Raw genomic sequence first — 19759 nt, 5'->3', positions numbered from 1 at the left:
TTTATTTAGTTCAGAACCTTTGGACATTCTCATACATAGTTTTTTAGATGATGGGGTGTGTGGGTGTGTGTGTGTGTGTGTGTGTGTGTGTGTGTGTGTACACATGCATGCACGCCCCGAGACTATTTCTTAACTCCACAACAGGTAAATCCATCTAGTTGGTAACAGATTTATATTTTGAGAGTCACCAGCTGCTTTTTAAAAGAATCACTAATGAGAGAAAGAATTCAGGTTCTTAAGCCCTTATTTAATTTAGATAAAAAATTGGATATTCATCTTGTCTAGTAATTACTTAAAAACCTGACATATTATATGTTGATAACTTAAAAGATTACAGATTTATGAAAGAAATGCAAATCCTCTGATCCTGCTCTTCAAAGTGAATATTCTAACAATGGAAAAATTGTTGGTAGAAAGTTTGCCTCTCAGATATCAAGAAGGTTGGAGGAGCTAGATGGTGTCATAGCATCTCATGTGTAGAGAGACTTATCTCAGAGAGGATGGAGACAGGTATCTCTTGAAAAAAATCCAGCCTCTGAAATGCTGATCTCTGGCTGTTTAATTCCTTGGTTCCTGGTAAACACTGTTCTTTTTCAAGACGCAGCCACACCATGAGCTGTGTCATGAGTACCCCAGGGGTAGAGAGAGCTGGCATGCTTCTCCTTGACTTCTTAGAGGGGTTGCCCTGTGGACTGTAGGTGGCATTAGTGATGAATAAAAAGTAAGTTTACACGTTAGCTTTTCTACCACGAGCCATGTGGAGTAGTAAGGCCCTAACCTGCAGGGTGAAAATTTCCCAGCACCTGGAATATGTGATTTTGCCTTTCAGATCACGACAAAGATAAGCTAGCATAGGCAGGTTTAAATGGGCGTAAATTAAGACCTACAGTAAACAGCCACTTTTTAGATAAAGGGTGCTAATGTGGTCCAGCTCTGTACGTTTGGAGAATGCAGCAGAGACCAGCATGGAAGATGCAAGCTTGACATCCATCTGCCAGGGCCTAGCTCAGTCTCCAGAAGGAGTCCCCAGGTTAGGGTCCCAAGGCACAGTGGCCTTGTACTTTGCATAGTTCGGAGCTGTGTACCCCATCAAAGCAGAGGCTTAGCAAGCCATCACCCACAGGGAAAATCTGGGAGACTCTTGAGAATGTGTTTTCAGTTTTTTAAGGTCATTAAAGGAAAAGTAACCGATACACACCAGAGACTACCTGTGACCTGTAGAGCCTCAGACACTCAGTGTCCCTTTAGAGAGGACTTTTCAAGGTTGGTTTTCTAATAAACCAGATAAAATACTCCCCCCTCCCCAAACCCAAATTTAAAACATGCTATTGGGGTGGGCGCTCACCCTGCCCTGTTGTGACATCTGCAGGCACAGGATGGGCCTAATTCTGGAAGCAAAGAAATAATGTCAATTAAGGGCTGGCCAAGAAGGCAGTAAAGTGTGAACACTTTTAGTGACAGAAAGCAGGAGAAATCAGATGGGTGGGACGGAACTTGCTGAAAGCCTCGCAAAGAGCAGTGTTCTGTGTTAGCTCTCTGGTGGAAAGATTCCTCAAGTAAACGCTTCTGTTCATCATCCTACCTGTGCTGCTCCTTTTTAAAGCTCCAGAGAATGTTCTTGAAGATTTTACAGTCCCTGCAACGACATCACAGACTGATCGGTCCCAGTGGTTTTTGCACATTCTCACCCTAAACCACTGGCTTTTTGCAGCTCCCCACCCTGGAAGCTGGGGAGACCCCTTGCTCTCCTGTCACCATACCTGTGCACCCAGGTGGGAAAGCTGTAGAGTACCTGGTGTTTAAATCTGAAACTCAGGCCTGCATAGGATACTTCTCCATCTAAGAAGCATGCACCACTTAGCAAGAGACTCAAACGGGCAACTGCATTTTCCAAGCTTTTTTTTTTTCCCAAAGAAAATCAGCTTTAGTATTTTGTGTGGTTACGTGCAATGAGTGCAGCAGAACTACCTATAAATTATTTAGTTATTTATTTCTCTTTCAGGGCTATGTTTTTTTACAATTTTTATTGATTGTCCTCTTCCGTAGTGAATGAGGTGACCAACCAAGGAGAATTCTGTGTTCTGTTACTAAGATTTTATTTCGAGATTAGGAATTATACAAACTAAAGGAGCATCTCTAAATGTTTTTGATTTAAATGGTGTTTTCCATTCAAAAAATAATTACCCTCCGGGAATTGTGCTGTTGTATCATTTTCTATGTTTGGCAACCTCACCTTGCGACACTCCACACGGATGGGTGTTGAGAATAAAATGGAAGTTCATCTGGTGGCCCATAGATTCTGTGTGAGCTTGCTTGCTTGTGATTTTTAAAGAGATTTTCCTCTGATGTTTGAATCTTGTTACCTGTTAGAATGCTTAGTTGAACTTGAATCTCAATTCAGTAAAATAAATTGTCTGAGTCTTGACTACACACTCCATGCATTTGCTGTATTTGATAGGCGTATAGTGAGGCTCTGCTGTGTGTGGTGGAGGGAGGGGTCCCAGGATCCTTCAGCTGGAAACCCAAATATTTAATGAGTAGAAACATTCACCACGGTGTGATACTAAGCCATTCATCAACAATAAAGGCCATTGAAAGACTACTGTTTATAAGATTGTCATTTTAAAGGACCCATTAACTATATCTCTGGTGGCTCAGACGGTAAAGAATCTGCCTGCAATGCAGGAGACCTGGGTTCAATCCCTGGGTCAGGAAGATCCCCTGGAGAAGGGAAAGGCAACCCACTCCAGTATTCTTGCCTGGAGAATCCCATGGACAGAGGAGCCTGGTGTGCTACAGTCCATGGGGTCGCAAAGAGTCAGATAGGACTGAGCGACTAAAACACATTAACTGTGTATATATATAAAAGGAAATGATCAAACTTCATGTATTTTTGTCTTATAAGTAGTAAAATAATTGCTGACCTTATATTACACCATTTTGCAATTAGATGTAAGTTTAAAACCATTGGCTTTTTTCCAGAGAAGCATGAATCCTGTTATTTCCAGCAACTATTAGAAGCTACCCCTATTTTTCAGCTGTTTGAGAATATCTAAATAGGGCTGCAGGAGGAAGGGCCTGAGCCATAACCTGAAAATAGATGTTAGAGACAGATGGAAAGGAAGAGGACCGGCTGTTAAGAACAACAAAAATAAAAGCAGGGCAGGTTCGGGGGAGGCAGAACTAAGTGGGAATGTGTGAGTGCGGGGCAAGGAACCAGCCACCGAGCATTGGAAGGAATGGTGACGTTAAAATCTGCTTAAATGATTCTTGAGGCAATGCAGTGAATACAGGCCTCTATGCCTGAGGGTAAATAAATTATATCAAAGCCTTCTAGAGATGTCTACATTTTATTCCACTTCTTGGAAGAGAAATAAGTGCCTGTTTCCAGCAAACTGCCCTTGTTAACAGACCTGCAAGGCAACAGTTTTGGGTTTTGGTTTTTCATCTGTTTCCGATCCCCATTGAGTCTGGAATGCACAAGTGGATTCTTTTTTTTTTTACCCTGAGATCCCAAAATGCTGACGGATTGCACAGAGGGGTTTGCGGTGCTCTCACTGTCCTGGGAGCCAGGAATGTCCCCTCTGTCTGAGACAGAGCATCTTCTAACCGAAAGTCATCAAAGAGACAGGAGCTTAGGCGCGCCCTTTCTCCCAAAGCCCAGTGTGTATAGATTGGGGCTTTGCCTGGAGCTGAGCCTCCCACCCAGAGGAAATCCTACACCCAAGGGTCCTCCCCAGCCCCGTCCTGTCTGGGAGCCTGCTGGCCCCAGCCTGTGATGATCTGCCTGTTAACAGAAGGAGAGTTGATGGAGCTGTCACGTTTCCCTTTGTCCTCAGCAAGCTCAGCTCTCCCTCCTGCTCTCTGTTAGCGCATCCATTAAGGCTGACAAGAAGCTGACTAGAGGTCGAACTTCTCGGCCTTCTATCTGCACCGATCACCTTTGATCCTGTCTGGCAGGTGGATTGCATCCGGGCTCCAGACTTCACGGCCACTTAAACATTTCTGTCAACAGCCCCATTGTGTGTCCGAGAGCCAGACAAGAAGGCCCAGCCTTAAGACTTGCACCCTGAGGAAAACCGCTGAAACCACCTCACCGAACAAGATGGATTTCTTGTTTAAACACAGAAACTCTATGAAGAGAAAAGGATTATATTTGAGAAAAGGAGAAGAGGGAAAAGTTGGTCTGTGGCCGGGTTCACTGGAAGACCAAGCACCCCTCTAATTCCCCGTGTGGGCCAAACTCTCACTATTATTTCTAGAAAGTCCCAGACTGGCTTTTCTCACTGTCCTCCTGGGTTTATAATTGATAGTTTTGATGCCATCTTCCACCCTTTTCGTGATAATCAGAGTTTGAAAGAGGCAACTTCGGAAGGATTAATCCTCCTCGTGCCTGTGATAACACGTGACTTAAACTGCAGGGACCAAACACAGCACTTTTCTCCTGAGAGTCCATCTCCACCTGGCACAAGCTTAATTCATTACCTAGATTTTAGATTCAAAAAGACTGAGACACTTAAACATCTAATGGGCTCTACCCAACCTTGTAAAGTTTGTTATTTAGGTCATGGCAGCAAAACAGAATTTTTTGGAAGTTCCTGGCTGTGGTCCATAATGTTCAAATGACACTATCCTCTTTAGCCTTCTGTGGCCTTGTTGTCTATCAGTCTATCTGCTCCATCCTTAAATCCCCTTGAATGTGGATCATGAAGGGTCTTGTGTTTACTTTCTGTATTTCTATGTTTATGTCTAATCCAACAAAGAAAATCCCACACAGCACCTACTATTTCATAAATGTTTGTAGTATAAGAAAAAAAATCTGGTTTCTTTGTCAAGGCAGTAGTAACTCTTTAGGTTCTAGTATTTGCAATATACATATTTTATAAGTCTTTTATTCAGTCTTCTTTCTGGATGACAGAGTTCTATGCAAATTTAAAGTCATGTACAGTTTTACATTTTAAAGCTTTATGTAGAAAAACTTAGAAATAAATTCAAGTGGTTTCCTTCCTTCTTTACCATGTAGTCTTGGAAAAAAAGGAAAAAGAATCCTTAAATTAGGTATTGATAAGTAGAGGTAAATTAAGATGGATGTTTTACAAATTGCAGCTTGGAGAAAATTTCTGTATGTGATCGTATTCTAAGCATATCTTCAGAATTTTTTTCCTTTTAAAATTGTCCTAAAGTTAATCATCTTTTAAACCCCACCCCCAAGCACCAAATGCAAGGGGAGGGTAAGGATGGATTTAGCTCTATCAAAGATAAGAATTTCTGTTCAACAGCCATCACAGTCAAAACTAACAGGTGGCAAACCCAGAGGGTATTTGCAGTGACTAAAACTGGAAAGGGATTAATATATATTATAAAAGGTTTTTTCGGAAATCAGCAAGAAAAAGGAAAGCCCAAAGAAAATTGGGCCGTGGGCAGAGTTTCCTGGTGGTGCAGTGGTTAGGACTCGGTACTTTCACTGCTGTGGCCCTGGGTTCAATCTCTGGTTAGGGAACTAAGATCTCCCAAGCCACGCGGCATGGCCAAAAAAGGAGAAAAGAAAAATAGGCTATGAATGACCCACAGAAAGGGGAGCTGAATGACTAACAAGAAGGGAGAAACTAGACCAGTAGTCAGCAGAATTGTTCTCCAAAGGGCCAGATAGGAAATATTTTCGGTTCACAGCCCATATGAATTCTATCCAAAACTTACTTCACTGTGCTTTTGTAGTGTGAAATGGGTCATAGACAACATGTAAGTGAGCTTTTTGTCTTTACAGAAGGTGGATGGCAGGCCAATTCCACCCATGGACAGTATTTGCCAGCCCCTCCTCTAGACACTGCACTCTACTGGGTGTAATATTAGAGAAGGTCATCCCACCTCTACATACCATCCTCTGCCTTTAATTTCCTTCCACTTGAGAATTACCCTTATTTCTGCTTCCTACCAACTGGTACTTAGGTGTCCCACAGAACATACCTCCTCCCCTATACCTTTTTCCTCTGAGCACTTTCTGCTAACTCAGACCAGAAACCTGCATGTCATTCTAGAGTTCTTTCTTGTGACCCCCTTTCTGCATGTGTGAAAGTGGAAATGTTGGTCACTCAGTCATGTCTGACTCTTCGAAACCCTATGGATTATAGCCCACCAGGCTCCTTTGTCCTTGGAATCCTCCAGGCAAGAATACTGGAGTAGATTCCCGTTTCCTTCTCCAGGGGATCTTCCCCCACCCAGGGATCTAACTTGGGTCTCCTTTACTGCAGGCAGACTCTTTACCATTTGAGCCACCAGGGCAGTCCCTCTGCATGTAATAATCTCCAATCAAGTATCAGAGTCACCATTTTCTTGGATGAAAGTTTCTAGGTGCAGCCTCAGCCTGCCTATCCTGGTAGCATCCTCTGAGTACCCCATGGCAGGGGTTGCAGTCCACCTGCTATCCAGCTGCAGAAAGAGATTTCGCCACCTAGTGGCTGCTCTAACGCTTGTCTTTTTCTTTCTCTGAGGAACTGAACAGCCTGCCCTTCTGAAGAAGCAGCGTATCCTTTGCAACGGAATCACAAACTAAAAGTGCATTTTATCACTGTAAGTCTGGAAATGTCCCGTGAATCGTACAAAGTGAGAGAGATCTAAGTCCACCATTAGTGGGAAACCAGAGGTGTGATAATGCGGCCAACTGGCTCCCTGGGTAACTGGCTTCCTGTGTCTCCCTGGCCCTTCCTCTGGGTGTTTCCACTGCTTGCTCATTAGAGCAGAGGGTGTCCTGAGGCCTGTAGAGCCAAGGTCTATCCTGGAAAGAAGGACAGACTCACTGTCACACATGGGTCCTAACGGGGTGGTAAGAAGTGAGTGGCAGATAGGGAAAAATTCACTTCAGATCAACCCATTGGAATAGCAGGTAGTTTCCTGTGGCAGCCATTGGGTTTCCCGACAGTTCAACAATAAAGAATCTGCCTATCAAGAGACAGAGGAGACTCAGGTTTAATCCCTGGGCCAGGAAGATTCCCCTGGAAAAGTAAATGGCAACCCATTCCGAGTCTTCTTGCCTGGAAAATCCTATGGGTAGGGGAGCCTGATGGGCTATGGTCCATAGGGATTGCAAAGAGTCAGACACTACTGACCACCAGCATGGTGCTCTTTCCAGCTTTCCATGATCTCTCCTATAGCTGCTGTAGCAAATTACCACACATTTGGGTGGCTTAAAACAACAGAAATGTATTCTCTCAGTGTTGGGAGCCCAGGGGTCCAAAGGAGTCAGTAGGGCCAGGCTCCCCACTAGAGAAGAGCCTTAGTGGGGAGCCTCCCTGCTTGAGCATCTGAGTCCCTGGGTCCATCCAGGCTTCCAATCAGTCTATTCTTGAATCTCCTCCCTGCCCCTGCTTCCCCTGTTTCATGAGGCAGTATGCTTCTTTGGCACCTAAGAAAGCTCAAGTTCGTAAGCTTGCAATTTCCACTTGCAATTAAAAGACCACTGATGACCACAGGAGGCTCCCCTTGCCATGCAGTTCTGAGGTCACCTCCCCATTGTTAGGCCACATTTCACAGGCTGAGGGCACAGTCCCCCTCACAAGACTACCCTCACTTCAGACACTAGCTGCAGGTTCCAGGGTCCCCAGGCCTCTACATTTCTGACCAACTGGGTACAAATTTAAGGGTTCTCATGATACCCTCAGGTTCGAGAATTCTCTAGAATGACTCACAGAAGTCCTTAGTTATAGTTACAGTTTCATTAGAAAGGATACAAATCAGGACCAGCTCAATGAAGAAACATATGAGACACGGAAGGTCTGGGAGGGTCCAAAGTGAGCAGTTTTCATGTCTTCAGGACCCGTCACCCTCCAGGCATGAAGCCTTGCTGCCCAGAGTTGTTTTTTTGTTTGTTTCATTACATAAGCTGGAGAAGGCAATGGTACCCCACTCCAGTACTCTTGCCTGGAAAATCCCATGGACGGAGGAGCCTGGTGGGCTGCCATCCATGGAGTCGCTAAGAGTCAGACATGACTGAGCGACTTTCACTTTTCACTTTCATGCATTGGAGAAGGAAATGGCAACCCACTCCAGTGTTCTTGCCTGGAGAATCCCAGGGATCGGGGAGCCTTGTGGGCTGCCCTCTATGGGGTCGCACAGAGTCGGACACCACTGAGGAGACTTAGCAGCAGCAGCAACAGCTTTATATAAGCATGATTGATTGAGTCCTTGGTTATATAACGATTCAATCTCTAGGCCTCTTCTCCAGAGGTTGGGAAGTCAGATTGATGTCACATAGCCTAAAACCCCAATGCTTTAATCACATAATTGGACTTTTTGGCATGGAAAGCCCGCATCCTGAAACTATCCAGGGGCCACCCTGAGTCATCTCAGCATAAACTCAGGCGTGGCTCCAGGGACCCACCATGAATAAAAAAGAAAGGGACCCATCATGAATAACAAAGACACCCCTATCACTGGGGAAATGCCAAGGGTTTAGAAGCTTTCTGTCCAGGCCGAGGGATGAAAACCAGACAAATTCTTTTTTTTTAAGTGAGTAGTTTTTTTTTGTTGTTTTTTTTTTTTTTTTAATTTATGTTGGCTGCACTGGATCTTCATTGTGGACGGCATGCTTCTCCAGTCACAGTACATGAGCTGTACAGCCATGTACATGTAGTTGCAGTGTGCGTGCTTAGTTGACGCATATGGGATCTTAGTTCCCTGACCAGGAATCGAACTCAGGCCCCCTGCACTGAGAGTGTGGAGGGAAGCTTCACACTGGTCCAGGGAACATTCTTTTTGCACTTAAGAGAGCTCAAACTGGTGAGTCTGCAATTTCCACTTGCAATTAAAAGAACATTGATGACTCTAGACCCCCAGAAAAGTCCCCAGACAAATTCTTTATTAAACAATCGCCAACACACGTGCGCACACACACTCTGAAAAAAATCTGCAGTTAACACAATGCAGCTAATCCCTGAAAAGCATCCGTACTCTCTCTGCTCCTCAACCAAACCGAAAGAACTTGCTTTGTCCTGACTTTGCAGGGAACCAGTGAATGTGTCTGTAAAAACACAAACACTGAGAGAGGTATGAACTTCTGATTTTCCGAAAGGAGAGAAGTCAGGAGGTGACAGCAAGTGAGAGGCTGGATAGGGAAGCCATGCAGAGAGCAAGGCCAGCTTTGTGCCTGCCCCTCAGGACTTCCTGGCCTCCGAGAAATCCAGCCACTCATTTCACAAGTATTTATTAAACAACGGTACTTGAAATAGCAGTGGAAAAAATAAGGGAAATAAGAAAGCAAGCCCTGCCACTGTGGAGCTTGCATTCCAGCAGAGAAGAAAACAAATGAATAATGTACAGTGTATGGTCCAAGGCTTAAAGGCTAAATGGAGAAGTAGCGTAGTGGAGAAGGTGAATAGGAAATGCCAGAGAAGTGGAGAGTGGGGAGGGAAAGTATTACAGTCAAGAAAGTCCTCCCAGAGAAGATGGCACTGGAACAAAGTCTATTTTTGTTGTTTGTTTATTGTTGTCTAGTTCCAACACCACAGTAAAAAGGGACCTGCAAGTTCCATGTTACCACAGCAAAAACAGGCCCCTGTGTCCCCGTTCCTACCCTACCCCAGACCTGTGTGCTTGCATGCTAATTTCCTTCAGTCATGTCCGACTCTTTTCAACCCCATGGACTATATATAGTACACCAGGCTCCTCTATCCATGGGATTCTCCAGGCAAGAATACTGGAATGGATTGCCATGCCCTCTTCCAGGGAATCTTCCCAGCCCAGGGATTGAACTGGTGTCTCTTATGTCTCCTGCATTTGCAAGCAGTTTCTTTGCCACCTGGGAAGCCCCCTCCCCAGACCTTCTCACAGGATAAATACACATTACAAATTTTTTTAAACAAAGCAGAAACAAGTGATTAGGCAGCAACAGTGATTTGGAAAATGAAATGTCAATTTTAAATGGTGAGTGAGTGAATGTTGCTCAGTCATGTCCAACTGTTTGTGACCCCATGGACTGTAGCCTGCCAGGTTCCTCTGCCCATGGAGTTCTCCAGGCAAGAATACTGGATTGGGTAGCCATTCCCTTCTCCAGGGGATCTTCTCAACCCAGGGATCAGACCCATGTCTCCTGCACTGCAGGAGGATTCTTTACTGACTGAGCCACAAGGGAAGCCTAAGAATACTGGACTGGATAGCCTATCCCTTCTCCAGGGGGTCTTCCTGACCCAGGAATCAAATCGAGGTCTCCTGCATTGCAGGTGGATTCTTTACCATCTGAGCTACCAGGGAAGCCCCTGTAAATGGTAAAAGGGTCCGAAATCCAAGACTAACAAGGTGAAGATTCTGCGCAAAATGGTCCTAAATTTTAAGACACATGTCACCAATCAACACATAAGAACACGCACCACCAGCTATCACATGACAGCCTGGATCTCCAGTGGGAACTCTATCCCCCAACAGCAGGCAGTCCACCTGGCCCCAAAGGGCTTGGTGAGCTTCAGAAGGAGGGTGCTTTAGGAGCCTCCTTGGTGGCCTAGTGATTAAGACTTTGCCTTCCAATGCAGAGGGTGTGGGTTCAATCCCTGGTCAGGGAGCTAAGATCCCACTCACATCGCGACCACAAAACCAAAACACAGAACAGAAGCAACATTGTAACAAATTCAATAAAGACTTTTAAATGGTCCACATCAAAAATCTTTAAAAAAAAAAAAAAAAAGAAGGAAGCCTTAGAGCTCCCATGCCTACCTCCTTCTTCCACATTCTGCAGAACGACCAGAGAAAAGAAGGATGTGCAATTGCCCTCCTGCCCTCCTCTCTCAAAGGGGTGGGTGTGGGTGGAGGGAGGTAGGTTGGCCACAGATGGGGCTGAGGCCTTTGCCCTGTGGCAGGTGAATCACTTAAGAATGGTTGTGCTTCTGTCCTTGGAATGGGACATATTTGAATGGTTTCCAATGTGGAAGTTACTGGAATCAATCAAGAGAGGGGACTGGGGATTGGCCAATGCTTTGGGTGCCCATCTCCAAACACCAACACACTGAGGATTAGGACTTCAACATATGAATTTAGTGGGATGCAATTCAGTCCACAGCAGCGTTCCTGCCCTTGGGGTTTGGGCCTTTTTGCGGAACCATGACTTCCTTGAAAACTCCCACCCTCCCAAATATTTAAAATAAGCCAACTGCCTTCGTGAGCTCTTGGGGGCCTTCTCTTTGGGAGTGGGAGGCTGGTGACAGATGGATTCTTGCTTCCTCTCCCCCAGAGTGCTGAATTGGCTCTGGGCACATAGGAACCACATAAATGCCAGCAGTTGGGATGGACCAGAGTCAGGCTGTGTCCTCAGCCAACCCTGAGCAACCTGGGCAGGCGTACAGAGCACCGGGAACCCACAGGGCTTTGCTGGGCTGTGGCCAGAGTGGGGGCCCTGCCAGATGCCAGCCCATTGCTAGGCAGAAAAAATCCCATTTTTGTCTGGCGCGTTCTCTCCCTGCTCTAGCTGCATCTTCGAGACAAGGTGGTCAGAGCTGGCAGAAGCCAGGTGTCTGGGAATGAGATTTAGACTGATTTTTTTTTTTAACTTTCTTTCCCTCTAAATGACTGTGCAAGGTGAAAGTCTCCATCTTCTCTCAGTGGGAGACTTTCTGGCGGTGGGGGGGGGGGCTTGTGGGGAGTAAGGGGAACAGCAAAATTATAATGTGGGTGAAGTTGGTCTTCGGAACCTGCTATCCCATGCTCTATGGCTTTGCCAAATTTCCAGGGTCCACTCGGTGTCCAACCCCACCCCGCCTGTTCCCAGATGTCCTAGGGCAACTCCTTGAACAAGTATTAAGCTGGTTTCCCAGGTCTGTGTCTTTCTTTCAGCCCCACCACCTGGCCCAGCCCGGACCACCCTCCCACTTCTTCCCTCCCTGTCTATCCTTACCCTCCTCCCTCCCTCTTCCCCCCATCATGCATAACCCCTCCCGGGACTCCATGTGCTCCCCCCATTCCCTGGGACTCTCCAATCCCTCTGATCTCTGCTCATTGCCTGGTGCCAGGCATTTTGACCCGAATCTCACACTGCTTTGTCTGGTTATTTAATGTTTATGTGGTTTTCTCTCCCAAATCACAATATAAGCCCTAAGGCACAACATAAGCCTAGACAAGAACTGCATCAAATTTTATTTATTCCTTGTACCTATCCCTCTTCCAAATCCTGGCCATTTTACACACACACACACACACACATACACGGAGACAAGAAGGTATGATAGAACTCTAGTTGCTTTATGCAAACTGTTCAGAAAATAAAAAGACAAGCTGTAGACTGGGAGAAAAATCTTTTCAAAATACATATCTGACAAAAGATTGTTTCCAGAATACACAAAACCCTCAAAACTCAACAATAAGAAAACAAACAAGGCAATTAAAAAGTGGAGGAAATACTTAAAAAGATGACTCAAAGGACAACCCAAAAAAGATGGGCAGATGGCAAATAACCATATGAAAAGATGCTCCACATCATAAGTCACTAGAGAAATAAAAATTAAAATGACAGTGAGACACCACTGTGTACTTATTAAAATGGCCAAGATCTGGAACACTGACACCACCAAATACCAGTAAGACTGAAGCAACAGGAACTCTCATTCATCATTGCCTGATAGGATGTGAAATAGTATGGCCACCTTGGAAGACGGTTTGGCAGTTTCTTATAAAACTAAATGTATTCATTTCCCCCCACAATTACTCTGTTTTATGTGACTTTTCCCTCCAGTTGTTTTTACTGTAGTAAAATACACATCATACAAAATGTACTATCTTAAACTTTGACGTGCACATGTATGTGTGCTAAGTTGCTTCTGTTGTGTCTGACTCTTTGCGACCCTATGGACTGTAGCCCTCCAGACTCCTCCGTCCATGGAATTCTCCAGCCAAGAATACTGGAGTGAGTTGCCATGCCCTCCTCCAGGGGATCTTCTGGATGTACAGTCCAGTGATACTAAATAGATTGACAATGTTGTCCAACCATCATCATCCATCTTCATAACCCCCTTATACCATCTCATAACTCCACCTCCTTCATCTTATAAAACTGAAACTCTATACCCTTTATTAATGACTTTCTGATTCCCCTCCCTCTAGCCCCTGTCAGTCATCATTCTACATTCTCTTTCTATGATTTTAACCCCATAAGTATCTCATAAAAGTAGAATCATATATATTTGTCTTTTTGTGACTGACATTCATTTAGCATAATGTCCTCAAGATTCATCTAAGTTGTAGCATATGTAAGAATTCTTTTGAAGGCAGCATAATATTCCATCCAAAGTATAAGCCATTTAAACTAAACTTACTATTACCACGTGATTCAGCAATTGTGCTGAGTTTATTTATCCAAATGAGTTGAAAACTTATGTCCACACAAAAACCTGCACACACATATTTATGGCAGCTTTATGCAGAATTATCAAAACTTGGAAGTAGACAAGATGTCCTTCAATAGGTGAATGGATAAATAAACTGTGATACATCCAGACAATGGAATATTATTCAGCAATAAAAAGGAATGAGCTGTCAAGTCATGAAAAGACATGGAGAAACATTCAATGCATATTACTACATGGAAGAAGCTGATCTTAAGAAGTTACATACTATCTGATTCCAACTGTATTGTTACTGAAAGGTATAGGGTCCGGCTGTTTGGTGCTCAAAAGCCAGTGAACAGGCAGGGTTGGTGGAAAGTTTGCTTTGCTTCCGATGCTGTCAGCTGGGGAGGAAGGGCAGATGTCTGTCCAAAGGCTAACTGCCCGCCACCGACAAGCAGGGGAGTAAGAACATTTCCAGGCTGAGAGAGGGAGCTATCTGCAGAAACAGCAGAGTCAGCTCTGATAGTCATCTTGAAATTGGTCATGTGGTGGTCTGACAAGTGTCATCTTGATTGTTTTAGGTTCAGTTAATCTTCAGTTCCAGGGTCAGTTTCTTTTCGTTTCCTTGAGGCCACTTCTTAGAATTGTGGCAGCTTATGTCATGGCTACAGTCTAGTCATCATGTAGTTAACTTCTTTGACCTAATGGGAGTTTCAGTATCTATAAGACAGCTCACAGGCAATGGCTCAAAATATTATCTATGGCCCTTGAGAAGGAACTAAAGGTCCTTGGCTATGGTTAATGACTGCATTATTATTATTATTTGATCTCCTTTGACTGTTTTCCTTTGTTTCTGCATTTTCTCATTTCTCTGATTGCACTAATCCTTTGACTAAAGTTTTCCACAGACAAAAGGCAGGCAGAGGACATGGGGGAGGGGGAAGTACCGTAGTGTCCTGCTGTGTTTCAATATGACACACTGAAGAGGCAAAACCATGGGGACAGTAAAAGGATCAGTGGTTTCCAGGAGGGAGGGTGGGGAGTGGTTAACCCATAGTGGGGGACAAAGAATGAATAGTCATCCTAGAAAATAGACTGTATGAATGAAATTATATTTTTAAAATATAAAACCAGTATATGGATAGAACACTGCAAATGTCTGGATCTAAGAATGCCAGATAGAAGGGCCTGATAGATATTCAGCCAACACAGGACCACTGGAATATGTGAATATTCTGCCTGAGGAATCCTCTGCCTGGGGAAAAGGCAAAGGCACCCTAACCACTTGTGACAATTGTGCTTTCTGAGCAGATTTGTGACTCTCCAGGGTTTTGAAGACCACAATCTGGATCCGTTTTCAGAGCTGCTGCTAACCTGCAAAGGGACAGTGATCCCGTCAACAGCTCTATGGGTTTCTAGTTTCACGTTGGAAATCAGATGATTGGCCCAGATGTTCTCTAAAACCCCTTGGTTTATAAGGTGCTGCAGAGCCCAAGAGCTCAGTGCTGTGCAAGACATAGACCACTAGGGGGCACTGCCTCCTAGGAGGAAGCAGAAGTTCCCTAACATCTTCCCTGTAGTGTACACATTCATTAAAAATAGTTGTGATATATCATAGATCAATAGAACAGAATAGAGAGCCCAGAAATAAATCCACCCATTTATGGTCAACTAACCTATGACAAAGGAAGCTAGAATATACAATGGATAAAATACAGTTTTTTTCAATCAATGATGCTGGGAAAATTGGACAGCTCCATGTAAAAGAATGAAATTGAAACATTTTCTCACACCATATACAAAGGTAAACTTAAAATGGATTAACGACCTGAGTGTAGGACTTCCCTGGTGGTCCAGTGGCTAAGACCCCTGGCTGTCAATGCAGGGGGTCTGGGTTTGATCCCTGGTCAGGGAGCTAGATCCCACATGCTACAACTAAGACCTGGCTGCTGCTGCTGCTGCTAAATTGCTTCAGTCGTGTCCGACTCTGTGCGAACCCATAGATGGCAGCCCACCAGGCTCTGCTGTCCCTGGGATTCTCCAGGCAAGAGCACTGGAGTGGGTTGCCATTTCCTTTTCCAATGCACGAAAGTGAAAAGTGAAAGTGAAGTCGCTCAGTCCTGTCCAACTCTTAGCGATCCCATGGACTGCAGCCCACCAGGCTCCTCCGTCCATGGGATTTTCCAGGCAAGAGTACTGGAGTGGGTTGCCATTGCCTTCTCCGAAGACCTGGCACAGCCAACTAAATAAAATAAATATTTCTTTTTAAAAAGATCTGAATGTAAGACTGGAAACCATTAAACCCGTAGAATAAAACATAGGTGGAACACTCTTTGACATAAATCAGTGCAATCTTTTTTGGATCTGTCTCCTAAAACAAAGGGAAAAGGCCAAAAAATAAACAAATGGGATCCGATTAAGCTTAAAAACTTTTGCATAGCAAAGGAAACCATTGACAAAACTGAAAGACAGCCTATTGAATGGGAGAAAATATTTGCAAATAATAAGACTGATAAGGAGTTGTTATCCAAAATGTATATAAAGCTCATACAACTCAACATCAAAAAAAGAGAAACAATCCAATTAAAAAATGGTCAGAAGATTTGAAGAGATACTCTCCCAAAGAAGACATGCATACAAATAGCCAACAGGCACATGAAAAGATGCTCAACATCCCTATTCACTAGGAAAATACAAATCAAAACCACAATGAGAGTGTCAGAATGGCTATCATCAAAGAGAACACAAATAACAAATGTTGGTGAGGATGTGGAGAAAGGGAGCCCTTGTACACTGTTGATGAGAATATAAATTGGTTCAGCCCCTGTGGAAAACAGTATGAAGTTTCTGTAAAAAACTGAAAATAGAACTACCATATGACCCAGCAATTCCATTCCTGAGAATGCAAAGAAAACAGAAACACTAGTTTGAGAAGATATTGTGTTGACCAAAATGTTCGTTTGGTTTTTCCCATAAGATGTTACAAACACCTGAACGAACTTTTTGGCCAGCCCAATACATGTACGGAACACCCTGGCGGTCCATAGATGTACGGGATCCCCTGGCGGTCCATACATGTACGGGATCCCCTGGCGGTCCAGGGGTAGGACTCCTGTGCTTCCATTGCAGGGGCACGGGTTTGATCCCTGATTGAGGGACAAAGATCCCAAAAGCCATGAAGCGCGGCCAAAAATAAAAGATCCCCACGCACCCTAATGTTTATAGCAGCACTATTCACAATAGCCAAGATATGGAAGCAACCTAAGCGCCTGTCAACAGGTGAACAGATAAAAAAGATGTTATATACATATACATATATTCATTCTAAAGAATCTACCTGGAATGTGGGAGACCTGGGTTCAATTACTGGGTTGGGAAGATTCCTTGGAGCAAGGCATGGCAACCCATTCTGGTATTCTTGCCTGGAGAATCCCCATGGACAGAGGAACCTAGCGGGCTACAGTCCATTGGGTCACAAAGAGTTGGACACGACTGAGCGACTAAGCACAGCATAATAACTGTAAGTGGAGTATAATCTAAGAATTGTAAATCACTATGCTGTACACATGATACTTATAAAATATTGTAAATCAACCATACCTTAATTTTTAAAAATAAAAGCGGTTGCAATAATGAATCTGAGAAAGCCAGATTCAAGGCCTAATAGATATCTGGCCAACATAGGACCACTGGGATATATGAAATATTTGACCAACCTGCCTCCTGTAACCATAATCCCCTCCAGACCCATACCCTGGCCCCTTCACCCATGTTTCAAATCACTTTCACAACTGGCTGGACCAATGTTTGCCTGAGTGGTTGTTGGTTCCCTTTTGACTTAACAGGCAAGTTGGAGCCATTTCAATTCCATAGATTTAATCTACTGGTTTCTCCATTCTTACTAGTATGAGTGATCACGAATAACATCCACTAAAAGTATTTCTATTTTAATCATGCCTTATAGGCTTTCCTGTGGTTTCGGTTCAATCTGCTTCACTTCAACAAACACTGATCAGTGACATGTGCCGCTGACCACAGAGTTTAACAGCACATGGACGCATGGTTTCTGTGCACAAGGAGCTCATAGGAGTCCCACAAGAGACAGAAATTGAATGTATAGGTAACTGTTAACATAAATAGGAAGTGATGCATAGCGAAGGAATGATGCAAGTGCTGTGGAGCTTGAAGGAATGTGGATTTTCCACTTTACACCGATTGCTCTGAATTTCTGTCTGTGCCCCCTTGGAGGTTAGGGTCTTCCCAGACCCCCGGCCCCTTCTACTCTGAGCCTGGGTTGAAAGAGCATCCACGCTTCTCTCACCTCTCTCCTCCTAACTCAGCTTTGGTTTTCCCCGCAGTCTGACCCCCCCCCACTTCACTGTTTCTGTGTGTCACTGTCTGTCCTGCCAGCCTCCCCACAGTGGCCAGCACACCAGACTCATTCACTGAGTCTCAGGCTGTGCTGCCAGGATGGGACATGCCCAGACCGTTAGGAAGGTGATTTTGGCAACAGAACTCAAGAGCCAAGAAAAAGAGAGTGCAGTCCACACCCTTGAACTCGTCCAGTGGGAATGTGACTCCTGTGGCCCCTGGGGTGGGGCGGGGCAGGAGGGCGCTGCCTCCGCTTTGGAAGCCCTGCGTGGGGCCCACAGCTCGGCTCACATGGTGAGTCTGTGCAGTTCAGTGCCCTCTACTCCCTGCGGCCTTGCAGCCTGGCGGGAGCTCATGTCAAAGAGCAACTTGTGGAGCCCTCTCACAGGGCAGGGACCATGCTGCATCCTCCGTGGATCCAGCCCTTTATTCCTCTGAGAGGTTTTTGAATGAGCTTGTTTCCTACAGACGAGACAAGTGAAGCTAAGGAGTCACCTGTCTAGGACAGTAAGTAGCTGAGCCAGGAGTGGAACCCAGGTCCTCTGATGGCAGAAACGCATTCAGAATCCATTGTGTGGGTGTGCCTCTGGGGCAGCACAGAGCCTGGGACAGGAGGGTGACAGATACGGCCTTAGAGACATACAGCCATCGTATTGTCGACAGTCCTAGAAACAGGCCCATCATGTTGTTTCACCTAGAACAAGGGTGTACGGTTTTCCTGAAGTGGCCTCCCAAGTCCTTGGTTCAATTCAACAGAAGTGCATCAGTGAACTACTCTGTGCAAGCTTCTGACACTCATTTTCTCTTGAGAATGGGGGATGGTGAGTGAAGCCCAAGAGGATGCCCTGAAGCCTCCAGTGTGGGGCCACTTAGAACTTGCAGGAGGGATCAGATACCCTTTAGAGATCCCAACCTGATCGCTTATCACCTCTGTGACTCTGAGGAAATCACCTTGCCTCTCTGAGTGCCAGCTGTCTCATTCATAACAATTATCAGGAACCACGTAATAGCTGCTCAAGATTGTCTTGGTGTGATTTACATTAGTAACAGTTGTAAGCACCTTGATGTCTAAGACTAAGAAATGACACTATGGACCATGGTCATTTTAGAGCCTAGAATAGTCTAAATCTGTTTACAAGGACATGGAAAATGTGCCCCCAAATAATATAGTTTAAAAAAAAACCTAGATACAAAAACTCTATTGATAATTTGATTTTAGAGGTATCATGAAGGAAATAGTCCGAAATGTTAAATGTTTGTCTACAAGTGATAGGACACCAGGATGAATGTTTTTTTCATTATACTTTTTTATATTTTCTGAATGTTCCACTAGGAGTTTTCATTGTTTTCACAATCAGACAAAACAGTGTTTATAAATGTGTTTATAAATAAAGGTATAAATTTTATACCTTATTGGTGAATTCTTTAATAGGAAGAGTAGGGTTAGAAGAGGGGGAAATCAGAGAAAAAGGTGAGGGGAGAAGAGAGAGCTCTCTTCCTGCTGGCAATTATTGAGCATCTGCTGTGTGCAGGCACTGTGTAGGGTATGGATTGTGATAGTTGAGTGAGATCTCAAAGAACAAGGTGTTGCTGGGCAGATAGGCAAGGAAATGGCATGTGCAAAGGCCCTGGGGTATGAAATAGGCATGGAGAACAGCTAGTAAGGCCTTTGATGGGGAGGAGAGAGCATGGCTGGGAGATGGGCAGGCTGAAAATGCTCTTGAGAGGGCCCTTTCAGCTGTATCAAGGGGGTTCAGGCTGCATCCTGGGGGCCCTGGAGTCACTGTGGGCTTTTTTGTTTCGGTTGAAATTTTTCTTGAGATAATTGTAGATTCACGTGCAGTTGTAAGAAGCAATACAGAGGGAGCCCTCACTCACTTTGCTCAGTTTTCCCCAATGGTGACTTTTTGCAAAACTATACAATAATATCACAACCAGATGTTGATGCAATCCACTGAAATTCAGATTTCCTCACTCACACTTTGTGTGTATGTGGTATGTAGTATGTGTATGTGCTTGTGTATAGTAAGTTCTACACAATTTTATCACCTGTGTAGCTTCTGGTATCCACCACCACAGCCAGGACTCTG

At 44.5% G+C, this 19759-nt stretch overlaps 1 long non-coding RNA gene across 1 annotated transcript; it reads left to right on the top strand.

Moving 5' to 3' along the window:
• The first annotated feature begins 34 nt into the window (after nucleotides 1–34).
• On the top strand, nucleotides 35–14340 carry LOC120865825. Its single transcript, XR_005721523.1, has 3 exons — nucleotides 35–1333; nucleotides 2492–2497; nucleotides 14329–14340. It is a non-coding gene; the product is annotated as an uncharacterized LOC120865825 (long non-coding RNA).
• The last annotated feature ends 5419 nt before the right edge of the window (nucleotides 14341–19759 follow it).

The sequence above is a fragment of the Oryx dammah genome, unplaced genomic scaffold (genome assembly GCF_014754425.2).
Source record: "Oryx dammah isolate SB20612 unplaced genomic scaffold, SCBI_Odam_1.1 HiC_scaffold_1, whole genome shotgun sequence".
In the NCBI taxonomy this organism is placed as follows: Eukaryota; Metazoa; Chordata; class Mammalia; order Artiodactyla; family Bovidae; genus Oryx; species Oryx dammah.
This window is presented reverse-complemented; position numbering and strand designations above follow the sequence as displayed.